At 37.1% G+C, this 16,192-nt stretch overlaps 1 protein-coding gene across 5 annotated transcripts in view; it reads right to left on the reverse strand.

Moving 5' to 3' along the window:
* LOC113226508 (putative epidermal cell surface receptor) overlaps positions 1 to 16,192 on the reverse strand; it is an 87,516-nt gene that overhangs the window by 40,053 nt on the left and 31,271 nt on the right. The gene's annotated exons all lie outside the window — the stretch shown is intronic.

Here is a 16,192-nt window from a genome sequence, read left to right on the forward strand (position 1 = left end):
AACATGTTTAATATTAATATTTTGACGACATCTTTGCACACCGGTGTTCATGGTGTCGCTCTAAAGTTCCGTGTTCGATCCCCGGCAGGGTCAATGTAGAAAAGTTAGTTTGACCCAAAGTTAGACCCAAGGGTCTGGGTGTTTGTGGTACCGTCGTTGTTTCTGGATTGCATGACAGCAGCTTGATTTTGATTGCCTCTCCCCGAGTCGAGGTGCATAATTGCGATTCACAACTGGCCGATCGGAAACTTTTGCCATTTCTAATAGGAAAAATAGTTGATTTAACTCACAAATTAGAAAGATATAGTCGGAATCAGGTTCATTTTCACGCTCAGAAACCCATTCGATTTCGAGACTACCCGTTCGGATCGATACCGATTTCAATCAAAATCAGGACGCAGAAGTGCTTTAGTCACTTACTTTGGGATCAAAGCAACGTACGTGATGTTGTCTAATATTTACTTAATACAAACTACCCTATTTTTCACAATAGTTACAAAAGTTATTAATCTAAATATATACCTTATTTATAATTTACTAAAAAACATTCCAATTTACGTTATATACGTTTTATTGTATTTTAACAATACGAATTTTTTCTAATTTAGGTTTAGATCCGAAAAATAGTTTCATTTCCTATATATAACGATCGCGAAAAACTCGATATCTGACAGAATATCTAATAGACTACACACTGAACTAAAAAAGTTACAGCAAAAATATAAATGAAACTTATTGCAGGCAGGTAGAATAAAAAAAGTTAATGTCATGTTGATTATGGGGAGGTGCGCATCTCGTAGTGAGATGCCACACACGATATTTAAACCAGAAGAAGGAAAAAAAAACAGAAGGTTTAGGTTGGGGATATAGGTATAATTTAATACACGCAAAGGACAGGAAGCAGAGAATTGTTAAGTTGTTCTGTTCGGAACTACTTAAGTAAGAAATCTTGTTACTGTTTTTTAGACGTGCATGGTGTATCGCTGCAGGATTTTAGTATATAAAGTATCAAGTGTTTGAGGCCCGTCTTGATTATTATTTTTATGAAATATTCTTCACTCTGCTCTAAACTGCCTCGGTGGCCGACCGGTTACCATGCCGGACTGCCACGCAGAGGACCCAGGTTCTATTCCCGGACCGGGAGAAATATTTGTATGGCCTACATTTATTTCACTCGTGAGTTTGGGTGTAATTTGTGGTTGTCTAGGTGTGTGTCCATGGCATCCACGACGCACGATTTCCCTAGTACGGAAGATATGTTGAGTGTGTGCGTTATTATTATCGTATTTATTTTAAACTCTCGCCTCTCCCAAGGCCTAAAAAATTAATTAATTAATTTTAAATTAATTTTATTATTATTATTATTTCTATTACTCTACATTAAAATTACAATTACAATAACAACACAGAAAACAGTGATTACATCACTACGCATCGTAAGGTATTGTAGTATCACTTAAGTTGAAGCCTTTCCAGGCCCGAAACAGTTCTGTTCGCAAGATGATATTGCAGCTTGCCCGTCCTATATTTTGTTGGCCTTTCTTTTGTTCGTAATAAAAATATTATCTAGCTCTTAACCGCTTATTACACTACCCAATTTCTACGGCCCTGCGAGAGTGGGCGAGGCCCCCAGTTAGTAAGCCGCTTATTGCACTATTCTGTCAACCAGGCCCTCATTCAGAACGCGAACGACCGTTGTACGTATTACCGTCATGGCGCCATATATTTGTTGTTGTTGATTCTCATGGAATTTTTTGTAAATTTCAAATAAAATTAGTAAATGTCAAATAAAAAAAGATAGTTTCATATCAAACGAACTGTCACAAGTAAGGCAAAAATCAAAGTTTATGTAGGCGTAAGCAACTTGTATTTACGCTCGGCGGCAAGCACACAAATATACAAATAATGATGCCATGGAATAACATTTCCCTCAGAAGTGGGGAAATTGTATCTTGCTTAACTCATCATTGAGTTAATAAATACTACCCAATTTTTATTTAATTCATATATGAACAAAAGCCTAAAAGCGAGCATCTGCTATGCGTGCGACTATCTATATACCTATATCTATATGTGGATGAAAAATACATGATAACAATAAAGAACCTGAACCTGAAAGTAATTTATACACGACTTTGGAGAATTGACGATGAGTCTTTTAGCCAGTGTTAGTTCCCTGCAATAAGTTTAGTTAGCGAACTTTTGAGTCTGGACAAGACAATTTTTAAAATGAGTCCTGTATGATGAACAAGAATAATGATTTTCACGTGAAAGTAATGAAGGCAAATACTAAATATATTCCGTAAAAATAGCTACCGTAAATTCCCTACAATGTTGTCGTGGCGATGTACATTTGTACAAATTCTGAAACAGTCGCGACATTGCCTATTCTCAAAAAATTACCTAATACAGTTATTTTGAAATAAAATAGCAAAATTTGGTGAAAAAATCCGTTACTTTGCAACATTGTCGTATCTTGAGGCAACGAAATCCATTTTCTGTTTTAGTGAATATTTACATAAAAATACAAGTTGAAACGCGTTACTTCCTTGTGGAATGTGATGTTAGTATCTATTTTATGTTTGTCTGACGTATTTTTACACTCATTTACCGCATATTTCGTCATTTTTAGCTAAAATTCTTGATGTGTTCGCGGTGCAAGTTGACCTTGAGCACTGAAGGCCCGCCCGCTCGTGTAGGCCCTTTTGGCGCGCTTCAATTTGCCTCACTTATGTGCGGCCTAGGTTTCTATGCGTTATTATTCTATGGTCTTTGTGATGTTGTACATGTCTATCAGGCACAACAAAACTTCTTTTTCTTTACTGCGGGGCATGGCGATAGCAAAATAAAATGACTGCGCGACCTAGAGGGACGAAACGACACGACTGCTCTCCGCGCGTCGACTGAGCTCCCTAACTGCCCTAAGTGTTATTACACTGCTCTAGCGGCAGAGCGCGGCAGATTGGGTCGCCTTATATCATCACCCTAATTCGGGACACTAACTTAATAACTCTTATTTCACCTCTCTAAGTTAGAACAGGGGTCCCTTGTATTTGGGTGGTGTAGTAGAAGTTTGAAACGTTGTTCGTTGACAAGAATAAGTCAGTCGCGGGCAGCCGCCGTAGTTGTTGATAGGAACTTTTAGTCAGAATCCGTGTCGGCTTTATCTATGGTAGGGTTGCAAGAGAAGTCAACGGGCTATTCCTACACAATATCAATTATAATTGCACCATTTGCACCCGAATTTCCGATCACTGGGGGAACATGTGACTGTAAGTATTCCATTTTGATTGCATGCTTATTATAGGACGCCATGACATTGATTGCACCCGAGTGCTATATGGTCGGGTACTGGTCAGAATAAGCGAATGTAATAACATGCGGCTTTATGTATGCTAAATATTAATTTCTTCACTGACAGCTAGATGTCAAAATAACGTATAGGTGCTATTGGCGGATAAAACGCAGCTGGTCTCCACTCCACTTTGGTAATGCTCACATAACTACATGGCGGCAGAAATACCTAAGGTGGCACTACTTCCCCGTACGAACTTTTACACCCAGTTAGGGCCACAATTGTGTTAGTAACACTTAGCCTACTTTACTTAGTTCTTAATTTAAAAAAGATTTAGTCCTTTGAGCGAGTTTCCACATCAATGGACAATCAAATTTCTTAGGTATTTTGAAGAGGCCGTTACTACAACCCCACACTCTGTTTATAAACGAGTTCGTTTTCTTGTGCCATACCGCGTTGAAACCATCTGTGCGTCCTATAAGCCACAAGTTGTTAGATATTTCTGTACAGAAACTTTACAGTCAGCAATTCTGTACCCTAACGTGATTCTCTAACGCAACATTGTGCCGCAACGATTCCGACGGCATTTATTCTCATGCCTATTGCCACACTGTGATAAAACCTTGCTGTTTTTACGTACCTGTTAAACAAGGTGTTTTATAACTGTGATGTATTGTTGTTGAGTTTAACATACGAATATTATTTACCAATCGTCATTCTAAGTAGCGGCAGTAGTTCAGTAGCAGTTACTGAAAGGAAGTTTTCACAATATCTAAAATTCTAAGTATTTTCTTTATATATTCTTTATTGCACTAAATAAATACAACAGAAATATTAGTTTCAAAGGTAAAACCCAGGGCAGCGAGAGCTAAGGTTATAAGCAGGCAACAGCGTGCAAGAGAGAATGAGAAACAAATATAATAAACTACATATTTAGACTAAAAAATAAAAATACCATCACTTACATAAGTATTGTAATGAATTATAATAAATAACATAAATATACATACATACACATAAATATATACACATAGGTACACATACATACATAAATATGTGAAAAAAAAAAGATAATTACAAAGAGTTCAGCAAGAAAGTCAGCAGTCAACTTTTTCTTGAAAGAAACGATAGACGGGGTAGATATGAGAAGGGAGTCTGTTCCACAATTGCGCCACACGAGAAGAAAAGGAGGCAAAAAGAAATTTGTTTTGCAGCTAGGACGAACGAGCATCTTAGTGATGCACGGACACCTTGAGCGGGTGGGAGGGGGCAGCAGCTGGAACCGGAAACGAAGGTAGGAAGGGGAGTTAGCGTCATGAAGAATATTAAAAAGGGTGGACAGGATATGCAAATCACGGTGAAGGCGAATTGGGAGCCATTTTAAATGAGCGCGAAGTTCGGGAACACGATCAAAGAAGGATGGCGAAAGCTGATCCAAAATCAACGAAGTGCCGTTCATGAACTTTGCTAGTATAATTTGTTACTAATTTTATTTTAATACAATTGTAGTGAGCTAGACGGCTAGCAATATATACGTGTAAAGTATAATTGTTACTAATGTAAGTAGGTCCTATGATTACAGAACCTCAAAAGAACCCGAAACGTTGATTTGTTAACCGACTTCAAAGAAGGGGGAGGTTCTCAATTCACTTGTAGTCTTTTTTACGTATGTTACGCGATAACTCTTTTTAGTGAACGGATTTGGATGATTCTTTTTTTGTTGGAAAAAGGGTACTTCAGTAATGGTCCCATTTAAATTTGAAGAAAATATTCCACCTTTACGGATGGCAAACTATGGGATGAATCCGTTTTCGCGCATTTTCCTGAAATCGGTTTCAATGAAACTTGGCAAATGGATGTAATTCCACGAACGAATAGAAGTCGGTTTTTTTAGTACTCTGCACTGACATTATTTGAAAAACAAATTCACGCGATGTAGATCCGAAAAAATTCTAAGAATTTATATTATTACCTTACCTATTTTTGCCGCCAAACACTACCTAATGTAAGCATTACTGCGTTTCTTTTTTGAAGGCTAAAGGTGCTGGTGAAATTACAGGCACTTGTGAACTTATGTCTCAAAGTAATGGGCGCAGTGACAATGCTCCTCAGACCTTTGTGATTTAAACTCTGAGTATCACTGCAACTGTTATGGACAGGCGTGTCGCTTAACACCAGGCGCACGACTTGTTCGTCCCGACACTTGGTATCATAAAAAAATGCCATTCAAGCATTTCCATTATATAAGTCCATCTTCAGACGCGATACAAGCTGTATATTAGATAAATAGAAACAACACAAAAGTATCGAAGCCACTTGCGCAGGAGTTGAAACCGTGATGTTCTCGCAACTCTGACGCAATAATAACAATACAACTACTGCGTTCTCAGGCTTATGGTGTTTGAATTAAGTAGATACTCAAATCTTTTGATATTGTAAATGTAGACACAATACTTCAGAAATCACGACAATGCTAAATTTAGACTCACTTCGTCCGAATTTTATAAAATTTTTGTGGGACGACCTCCCTGGCCGAAAGGTCTGACCAAGGAGCTGGACGAGGAGATCCCGGGTTCGAATCCTGGTAGGATCAATTTACGAAAAGAGCATTTCTAAATTGGTTCTGGTCTGGACGTAAAATTACAGTTTTTTGTACCTCTTTACATTACGAGTACCTTGCAAAAAGCTGTGATTCTAAATACATTTTTTATAACATCAAATGACGGGGCGAACAAGTCGTGAGCCTGGTGGTAAGCTACACGCCCGTCCATAACAGTTGCAGTGCCACTCAGAGCTTTAAAAAATCTGAGGGGCACTGAAACTTCGCCTGTCACCCTGAGACATAAGTTGACAAGTCCCATCTGCCTGCAACATCACCAGCACCCTTACCTTTCAAAACCGGAACGCAGTAATGCTCACATTACAGCTTGGCGGCAGAAATAAGGTAAGGTTATACACATGCCTTCAAGATTATACAATAAAGATAGATTTTAAAGAAACCCTCCAGTTTCTTCAAAGTCTATAATGTTTATTATTATTACGATTATTCATAGCGTGAGCACATAGAAAAATTCGTGAGGTCCGCTGGTTCGTTCCGTGGCTTAGTTGGTATAGCGTCTGGCACGGTATGCTAGAAGACGTCGGTTCGAATCCGGCCGGAACGAAGAATTTTTTCTGAGTGTTCGATCTTTGTATTAATAATTTGTCTTAATAAGTTTAAACACCTATGTAATAATTGAACAGTAAAAACAACTGATTGGTCGACCATAAAAGCATATGATAGTAGGACGCATGATGATGTCAGAATTCATTGAATATTCCAAGAATCCATTTATACGTTTTGTTATATAAATCTAAAACAAAGGTTCTAACACATGTTTAAACCCAATATAAAGATTGGATTGAACAAGCACATAGAGAAATATCTGCTTCCGTGGCTGAACGGTTACCATACTGGTCTGCCTGTAAGGGGTCCCGGGTTCGATTCCCGGACCGGGATAAATATTTGTATGGCCTACATTTATGTGTCCATGGCAACCGCGATAAAGAGGTTCCCAATGGGTGTGGGCGTTAAAAAATTAAACAATAAATTCGTAAGATCTTCTGGCTCGATCTGTAGTTCAATCGGCAGAGCAGTAGTCAAGTTGAGGCACCAGACGCTGGTTCGAATCCAGAATATCTAATGGAGTATTTTCGCAAAAAAATTGATGAATATAGTAAAAACATAATGGTATGCAATAAGAATAAAATACCTAACACAAACTTTCTTTTTACATTTTTCCTAGAATATTTTTTAATTTCAGTGAGGTCACCACCTGCGTGGCCATGAGGCGTTTAAACGACTAATCGGCGTTTAGACAAAACAACTACGAGCGAGGAATGTGAGCCCTCTGCCGAAAAAGGCCTTAGTCAACTCACGACTATGCTATCCAGAGGCCCCATCACGTTTTATGTTAGCTTATTGCGGACAAGCCTTTAACAGTTCAATGGTAAGTAACTGGCTGTTAAACGAAAATGTTAGCCATTAAATGAATATGAAGCTTCGAAACGTTCTATGTTCTATATAGCTACTATAGTCTATATTTTTTTATGATACCTAGTGACGGGATCAACAAGTCGTGCGCCTGGTGGTAAGCGACACGCCTGTCCATAACAGTTGCACTGTGCCACTCTGAGCTTTAAATCGGAAAAATCTGAAAGAGACTACACCCGTCACACTGAGACGTAAGTTGACAAGTCCCATATGCCTGTAATTTCACCAGCACCTTTACTTTTCAAAACCGGAACGCAGTAATGCTTACATTACTGCTTGGCGGCAGAAACATTCAGTGCTTCCCTCGACGAACTCTTTTACAAAGAACTGCTATTAAAACTGCTATCACAAGGAGAATGTGCGATGGAATTAGATGATGATTTAATTCCGCCTTCCCCTTTCCATCATCGGGAAACTAGACGTAGGCTGAGGTACCACTCGTATGTTGTGGATATTGTAAGGATTCGCACAAAGCATTACGCTTCCACTTTCATATGGTGACAGGTTATGAAGTGGATTTCTCTGTTTGCGGACTTATTCGCTGAATGCTATAACTTGAGCGTTTTTAAGGCGGTAGTGAATAGGCATTATTTATTTTACCCGGTGAGACGGAGACAAAAATGGTGTTGAGAAATAAAATCTGCCGTTTTACCATTTGAAGAAAAATACCAGGTAAATTTTATAGTTCTAGTTTTGTTTTTAGTTTCTAAATTTTTTTACAAATAACATTTGAAATATTTTTTATAATACCAAGTGAGTGGAGAAACAGCACAGTCCTGCGCCTGGTGGAGCCTCTAAGAGTTTTAAATTAATAAAATCTGAGGGGCACTGTACTTGCGCCCGTCACCCTAAGATATAAGATGACAAGTCCCATGTCCCTGTAACTTCACCAGCTTCTTACAAAACCTAATAAGAATTCATAAAAATTCACCAATATGGGATCTGTATTACGTAGCCGAATAAAAACTTATTATTGTTAATATTATTTTATTGTTTGTCTATACCCATTATAGGTAGATATAACGGAACATTGAATTAAGATAAAACAACATGGGATGCTTGAAAACAAATATTAGCAAACATTCTACGACGTTTAATTCTCTAAACATTTACGTTAGGTAGTTTAAATGGATTCATCTCGGCTTAAGTTTAGCAACAAAGGAAGTTTAAGTAAGTATTGTTTATAAACATAAGAGTCTTAATAGAAGATATAATATATCTCAAACAAAACAGCAATGAGTCGTCGACGATTCCACGTTCAGTGTCTAAAAAAAGTATTAGTCACGATCGCTCTATTCAACATTCCCGAAATGGATTGACATAATATTTTCAATAGACCTTAATGATAGACCAAAAAATATTTTAGTCTGTAAATACTTATTCGAGAGCCGTATTTATTATATAAGCCAGACGATCAAGCCACCAATTTAATGTACGTTCGCAATGACTCTACCGAATATATTTATTGTACAAATTCTCGCCAATTCTGAAGGACGAAAAGGTAGTTTCACTAAATACCGCATGATGTGTATGGATATGCCCACGCGATGAGTCACGAATATGAATAATTTAATATTGCAATTCCATTTTATTACTATAAGCTGGCATGCTTACTAATTCAATATCCATAAAGGCCGTGTGACTTTAGAAGTGTTTATATACTTGCTTTTATCACAGTATTTGTTGCAATAAGAACTTTAGAATTTTGTTTTAAGATATGAGTTTTTCTAAGCGTTAATTTTATTCATCACATTGTAAATTGAAGTTTATTTGTAGTTAAATAAAAGCATGATGTGTCGATGACCAGTTTGTCCTCCTTATTGGTGTAGTAATAGCAATGGTAGAAAAAAGAGAGGTTAAGGCGGGTCACCGAAGGAGACGCCCGAAAAACTGTTTTGCTAGATCAGATGGTTTATATATTTACTATTAAATAACAGTCTTACAAAAAATATACGATACCCTAAGGATATTGTCTAAATAATGTGCTAATGTGTTACACGATAGTATGTACTTTATCAGATCATATATAATCCTGAAAACAGGCTAACAGGAATTATTTATTTAAGAATAAAATATTAAACTTGGCACATTATTTTTATTTGGAGATATTCTTCTTTAACTACTTAAGAAATCTGCAAAATTTTGGTTTTCAACTGAAACGTTATTTAGTAATTAAATTCACTTTTATCCCAAAATTTGAAAATTGTCCAGCGGTTTAACGAAACGCTGCACCCCCCGCTGCCCCGTCAGTCATCGTCGGGCTCTCATTCAAATTTTCTCCGCCTGTTCTTATTTTAGTTATATTAATTTACAGCGTGCGGACAGCGGGACGCGAGGAGAGACCCCCCACATCTCCCCTCCTAAAATTTACACTCGCGTTGAAATACCTCGCCTTAATACCTATTAACAGTTAACTTACCCAGTCTACGTGGATCCAACATAAAAATTACATACGCTGTCCATCTTTATCTGTATGTGTTGGTGATGTAATAAAGACAATTTTTTACATCTCACAATAAAAGAACATTATTGAATAAATACCTTTGTAATTATTGTCGTCATGATTTAATAATGACAATTACTAATAAAAAACTACATTTGTAACAGCATTTCAACAGTTACACTGTTTTATAAGAATATCGAACTGTATTTATAGCGCCTCATCCATATTAATTCAACGATCAAGTCATGCCCAAAACGTGTTTTGACACTAACCACGTATTAACTACGGGCTAACAAAATCACCGGGCAAAACTTTGTGGCCAGAAAAAATAAAAGCGTCCATAATGACGCGACCATCCCGGCCATTCTGGCCATTGGCTGGCCATTCGTCTTCACGAGATATGAAATTAGAGGTAATATTAGACATTTAGTAACCCATTTTTGGGGTACAATTATTAATTCTCTTTTGTTACGGTTCCATTTTATAGTTACAAACGGCGACATTTTCACTTGCATTTTATAGGCAATTGCATCGAAGCAAATGCGCAACTGTATCGATACAAACGCGCGATTGCATCGATCCATCGCTTATAAATCACAAATGTAGCGATGCAGTCGCGCGTTTGTATCGATGCAGTTGCGAGTTTGCCTCGCAGCTTAAAGTCGCGCGTGTGTTTAAAGCTCCGCGTGTGTAACCGCTCTTATAGTTTTATTGGTAAAGTGAATCAGGTATTTTTTTCACAAATACTTGATACAAGCGTTACTTTGCGAAAATCCATATTAATAAAAATGAAACTAAATTAATTTGTGAAGGTTGGTGGAGGTTAAATCATGCAAAATAACTAAGCTTTTGCCTTACCAATTATTGCCGCCAAGCAGTAATCTGCCGTCCACAAACTAAAACTCGGCTAAGTGACAAATGGTCAAATATCCGTCTTAAATAGCAGAAGATAGAGCACAAAATTCTATTTTAAAAACACTTAAAATTAGTTTACATGTTCGACTTATCGGAACTTACCCTAAGGATGCATGGCTGAAATATCCTAAAACTAAGTAATATTCTAAAACTGGGTTATGGTTTTTACGATATCTCAAAAAAATATTTTGTTTTAGTTAGCGGATGGCAGTAATGTGAGCGTTACTGCCTTCCGGTTTGAAAGGATAAGGGCGGTGGTAAAATTACACAGGCACATGGGATTCAACTTATATCTCAGGGTGACGGGCGTAGTGCTCGTCGCTTCACATGATATCATAAAAAAAACAATTGCTTGATCGCATTATTTTTGCCGTTTGTAACTGTTTTGTGTGCAATGAAGTTTAAATAACTTTACTCGGACAGCCTTTAAAGTTTTAACTTATATTAAGGTTCGTTATTACTTGGTTGACACTCCGCATATTCGCTTGCTGCACCGAGCTAGCTAGAAAGACTAAAAATCAGCAATGCTGAGTATTTAACCGTCCTGTCCATATCAGTTTATTTTATTTTCTATTAGTTTTTAAGTATGTATGTGTTTCTTATGTATTGTGGAGAAATTTGGAAATATATATGTAAATAATAGTATATAAATAAACAAATAAATACTTATTTTATACGAGTAAACTAAACCAATACAGAACATTTTAGAACCTTTCATTACTCTACACTTCAATAGATTTAAGAATCACGCTTTAGTTTCAACGGCATCTTGGTTTAGCAATCGCTTCTCACGATTGTGTCGAGAAGCGAACCAACGAAACCATTTGTCAACTCATTCTTTTGTTTCATCCGTTCTTGTAAATGACTTTTTCGAGTGAAAATTTAGGGCATGATGTTTTAATGACGTTCACGTGTTTCCGTTAATTTTAATTTTAAACGATGTTCAATTATTTCCCTTTGAGCTTGTAAATGTTACAAAAGTGCAGTGAACAGTACGCGCAGCTTTACACTTGAGTTTTGAGTTCAACTATATGCCACTTATGATAGCAACGGTACAAAAAGCAAAGGCTGAGTAACTTGTTCACTGCGCATAAGAAAAGAAAGTAACTGCGAAGATTTGTGAAGTATTTTCTTTCTACTTAATCGCTTCTACCTTTAATGATTTTTAGTGGAGACCTGTGGTCAGCAGTGAGACGTATATTAGTTGATACTATACGGAGTCAGGGTGCGTTCCCGTCATGTCGTAACATTTTATTTATCATTAAACTGTCGCGTCTAGCCTGTTTCCATATCATGACTAACTGTCGCGACTGTGTCGTAGATATCTATTTTGTCGTTGAACGACTGTCGTGTCTACCTGTTCCCACTAGATCGTGATGATAATATATCGGTTTACGGCAGCCACCTTGTCCTATGCACGACAGAATCGTTTGAAGCTGCAATTATCTGTCGTCACATTTTTATCGTGACATTTTTTATTTATCGTCTGACGGCAGTCGTTCTAGCTCTTCCCATTGTCACAACAGTCCGTCGTCCTAACGTCAAAAAAGTCGTGAACGACAGTTAATCGTGTTGTTCGATATGTGAACAATTTAACTTAAATATACAAGCCACAACACTTTAAACTGCACGACTATCTGTCGTCACGATATAGTGGGAACGCGCCTGCACACACAGCATATCTCGTTGTGTTATAAAATGTTTTAAGAAGACTTTGAAAACGAAAAAGTTTCCTTATTAATGTAGTTGTAGTTTAATAATAAATAAATTAAAATCAACTAAGGAAAAGAAGAAGAATCTGAAACTCATATCTGGAGCTGTGTCGTCAGTACCACCGAGACGAGTAGACCAGTGCGACGAGGACGGTTTCAAAAAGGTGGAAAAGAAAAAGAAGTACACCAGCCGTAACCATAGTAGCACCGCCCCGACTGGCCCAATCATCAACTGCGTCCAGCAACACCGACGACGTTGCTATACATGTCACGACTTCATTACTCCACAAAGTCTGCTGATATTTGGAGTACATACTGGTGAAAGCTAATGCTACCCTGACACAACATCTGACGACCTTCATGAAGGAGGACTTTTGCCCGAAGGGTGTCATATACCGACATTTCCGAGGACGGTTCCCGACCACCCACGTTGCGTCACACGTCGCAGTCCATACCTACGTGTAAATAAATAAATAGTACTATTTTTCCGGATTTAAATCGCCTATATTTGTTTTTTCAAACAAACCAACGTTTCGGGCCCTTCACATGACTCGGACCATGGGACCTGTAAAGGGCCCGAAACGTCGGTTTGTTTGAAAAAACAAATATACGCGATTTAAATCCGGAAAAATAGTCTCATTTCCTATGTGTAACAATCGCGAAAACCTAAGAACTCGATATGTACACCAGTACGGACTGGATGTTGCAAGTAAAATCCGGCGGTTCGAAGACCTCAAGAACAAACGTGCGCGCGCAAAAGACCATGGGACCTGTAAAGGGCTCGAAACGTCGGTTTGTTTGAAAAAACAAATATACGCGATTTAAATTCGGAAAAATAGTTTCATTTCCTATGTGTAACAATCGCGAAAACCTAAGAACTCGATAAATAAATAGTGTTTTATTATAACATTATTATGTATGTTAGTCTATAAAGTATGTATTTTTGAGCCTTTGTAAGCTGATCATAAATAAATATAATAAATTTGTATTAAAATTGAATTAGTATTATATATATATTATCACAATTCGTTAACTGTACTGTCGAAAGATACAAAACAGTAAAAAAAGTCTTAAACAAATACCGTTCAACCGTTTCATTACATTCTTCAGTCTTTTTTAAAATACAAATTAATCATATTTCTAAGACAATTAATACAAGAAAAACAATTTAAATTATCTACAACTCTTTTTGTTATCTCCTTGTTTCCATCACTCATATTTTGGAGTTCATTGAACTATGTCACAGCCACTGTATCATGAAAGCATAGTAGATTCTGTGTTAGATAACTCTCCGTTACAAATGTGATTAAACACCATGAGTGTAGTAGAAAATGACGGTTGTATAAACTCACGATGTATATAAATTTGCGGTTTTAATGCAAATGTGGTGGCTTACATAAAAATATTGTCTCTCTCTCTTGTGTCGTAACTAGCATCAGGCAATTTTGTACAAATCAATGAATTTTCAGTTGCGAACGTCATCTTAAGCTGCCAATAGATGAACTGCAAGTCTGCAGTTAGTAAGTGCAGTCGAGAGTTCAACTGCATGCGTCGGCTGCAGTCAATGTGAACGCAGGTCCGACAATTAAATGTAGCAATTGACACTCTTAAAAATTCTCTTATTTCATATGTTTTATTTTGTATCTAAAACAACTTGATCTTTAGTAGTAACGGCAAAATGTAACGTTTGCTTGAGGGTTTACTCAACTTAATGGCAAAACAAAAACATGATTAATGAAACCTTTCTCGACGGACTTATATCATTTGCACAATTCTTATTTTTTTTGTTACGGCACCTTTATTTACATTTTTGATCGCGAATACTAAAAACTACTCTTAAACTCTTGCCTTCTACTTTATTGTTTGCCTTCTATGTGTACATCATTGAGGAATGCAAATAAAGAATCAATATTTAAATATCCTTTAAGGCAGTTATATATGATATTACCTGTTTCTGCCACCAAGCAGTAACATGAGCATTACTGCGTTACGATTTTGAAGAGTAAGGGTGCTGGTGAAATTAGAGGCACAAGGGACTTGTCAACTTATGTCTCAGGGCGACAGGCGCGGTGGCAGTGTCCCTCAGATCTTTGCGATTTAAAGCTCTAATTGGCACTAAAATTTAGTTTTAGCACACTCATAGCCCCGCACTAGAGAAGTCCTGAATCCCGGGTGCCATGGACACAACATAGACAATCACAACTGACACCCAAACTCACGAGAGAAATACATGTAGGCCATACAAATATTTCTCCGGGCCCGGGAACCCGAGACCTCTGCGTGGCAATCCAGCACGGTAACCGTTCGGCCACGGACACAGTTAAAGTGCTATGGACAGGCGTGTGGCTTAACACCACCCGCACGATTTGTTCATACTGTCACTTGATATCATAAAAAAAAATAATATGGTAGACATATTTCAATAAAAATTTCTAGTCTTTATTCTGTGCTTTTCATACTTGTAGGCACAAAATATACACACATCTCGCTGGTAGAGAAGTTCTGTACTTTTCTGTTCTATGTCAAACACACGCACCCTAGAGTAAACAACTGACAGAGATAATCTCATAGTGACTTTACAATACCAATCCATCAATGTTATAAATATAAACCGACTACTTACAAACTTCTTTGGTTTATATGACGTAGCTATGTGCTAGCGGTATTTTAATTCGCTCGTGTAATGAGTATTCGAACAGACAAGCTGCAGGAATGTGGCATTTGACAGGTTTTGACATTATCGGTCTCATTTACATGCGGTTACTGTTATCTTTTTGTTGAAGAACGATTTATTTCAATTAATACTTTCGCAGTTAGCTCACATATCGGAAGTGATGATCTCAGTATCTAACATCACAGTGGGTTTAACATTTGTACGTATTTAAGTACCGCCAATAGCCATAAAGGTAATGTTCACAAAATGTAAATTTGAAAAAAAAGCATACAATTTCTTTGATAAGCGTTAGGCTTTAAACGCTTTTTTCTCCTCCTTGTGGCAACTTTGTCGACCCCAGATAGGGAAACAATTTGTCAGTATTGAGTTTAACGAAATGGATGAAATTTTGTAACTGTGCTGATTGAGTATTCACTACGTTGTGACCGCCATGGCTTTCACACTCATTTTAAAATAAAAACCAGTCAATTGTCCATAGAAACAACAAACATCATGAGATAATTACTGTCCTCCCGAAAAGTGATATTTATTAATAGTCTCCGATATGACACCGGGAACTATATTTTTGCACGAAAAAAGCTGTAGGTATACATATAAAATAGCACTGCCACAATAAACTTTACCGTTTTTACAGTAAAAGATATCAATAAATGTTAGAAAACTAAAAAATGTTACATGTGGGTTGGTAATATTTATATGTTTGCGTAGTTTCAAATAACAATATATTATATCACTAATGTCTTTATTCACTATGTTGTTGTCATTGCATGCTGTGATGTTCCATATGCATTTAGTTTTAAGATATTACACGATATTACACTACACATTAAATAAATACTGAACATAATATTTATTTAATGTGTAGTGTTTTCTAAATGGAATAAATAAAAATAAATAAAACGACCATTGCTTTTCAAATGTAAGTTCAGGAGCCAATCCATGTCACAGAATTTCTTATAGAAACTTTTCTAGAAGTGGTCCCTAGTCTCCTAAGTGTGTTTGAAGCTCAGGATCTTGGATTGGATCCCAAAGAACGTCGCCCACATTGCGCATGCGTTTAGGGAGTGCAAAAGGTTTTAAAGTATGCGTGGGGTAAGTCCGTGCGGCTTACTGTGCGCAA

The sequence above is a fragment of the Hyposmocoma kahamanoa genome, unplaced genomic scaffold (genome assembly GCF_003589595.1).
Source record: "Hyposmocoma kahamanoa isolate Upper Pololo Valley unplaced genomic scaffold, ASM358959v1 192, whole genome shotgun sequence".
Classification (NCBI taxonomy): domain Eukaryota; kingdom Metazoa; phylum Arthropoda; class Insecta; order Lepidoptera; family Cosmopterigidae; genus Hyposmocoma; species Hyposmocoma kahamanoa.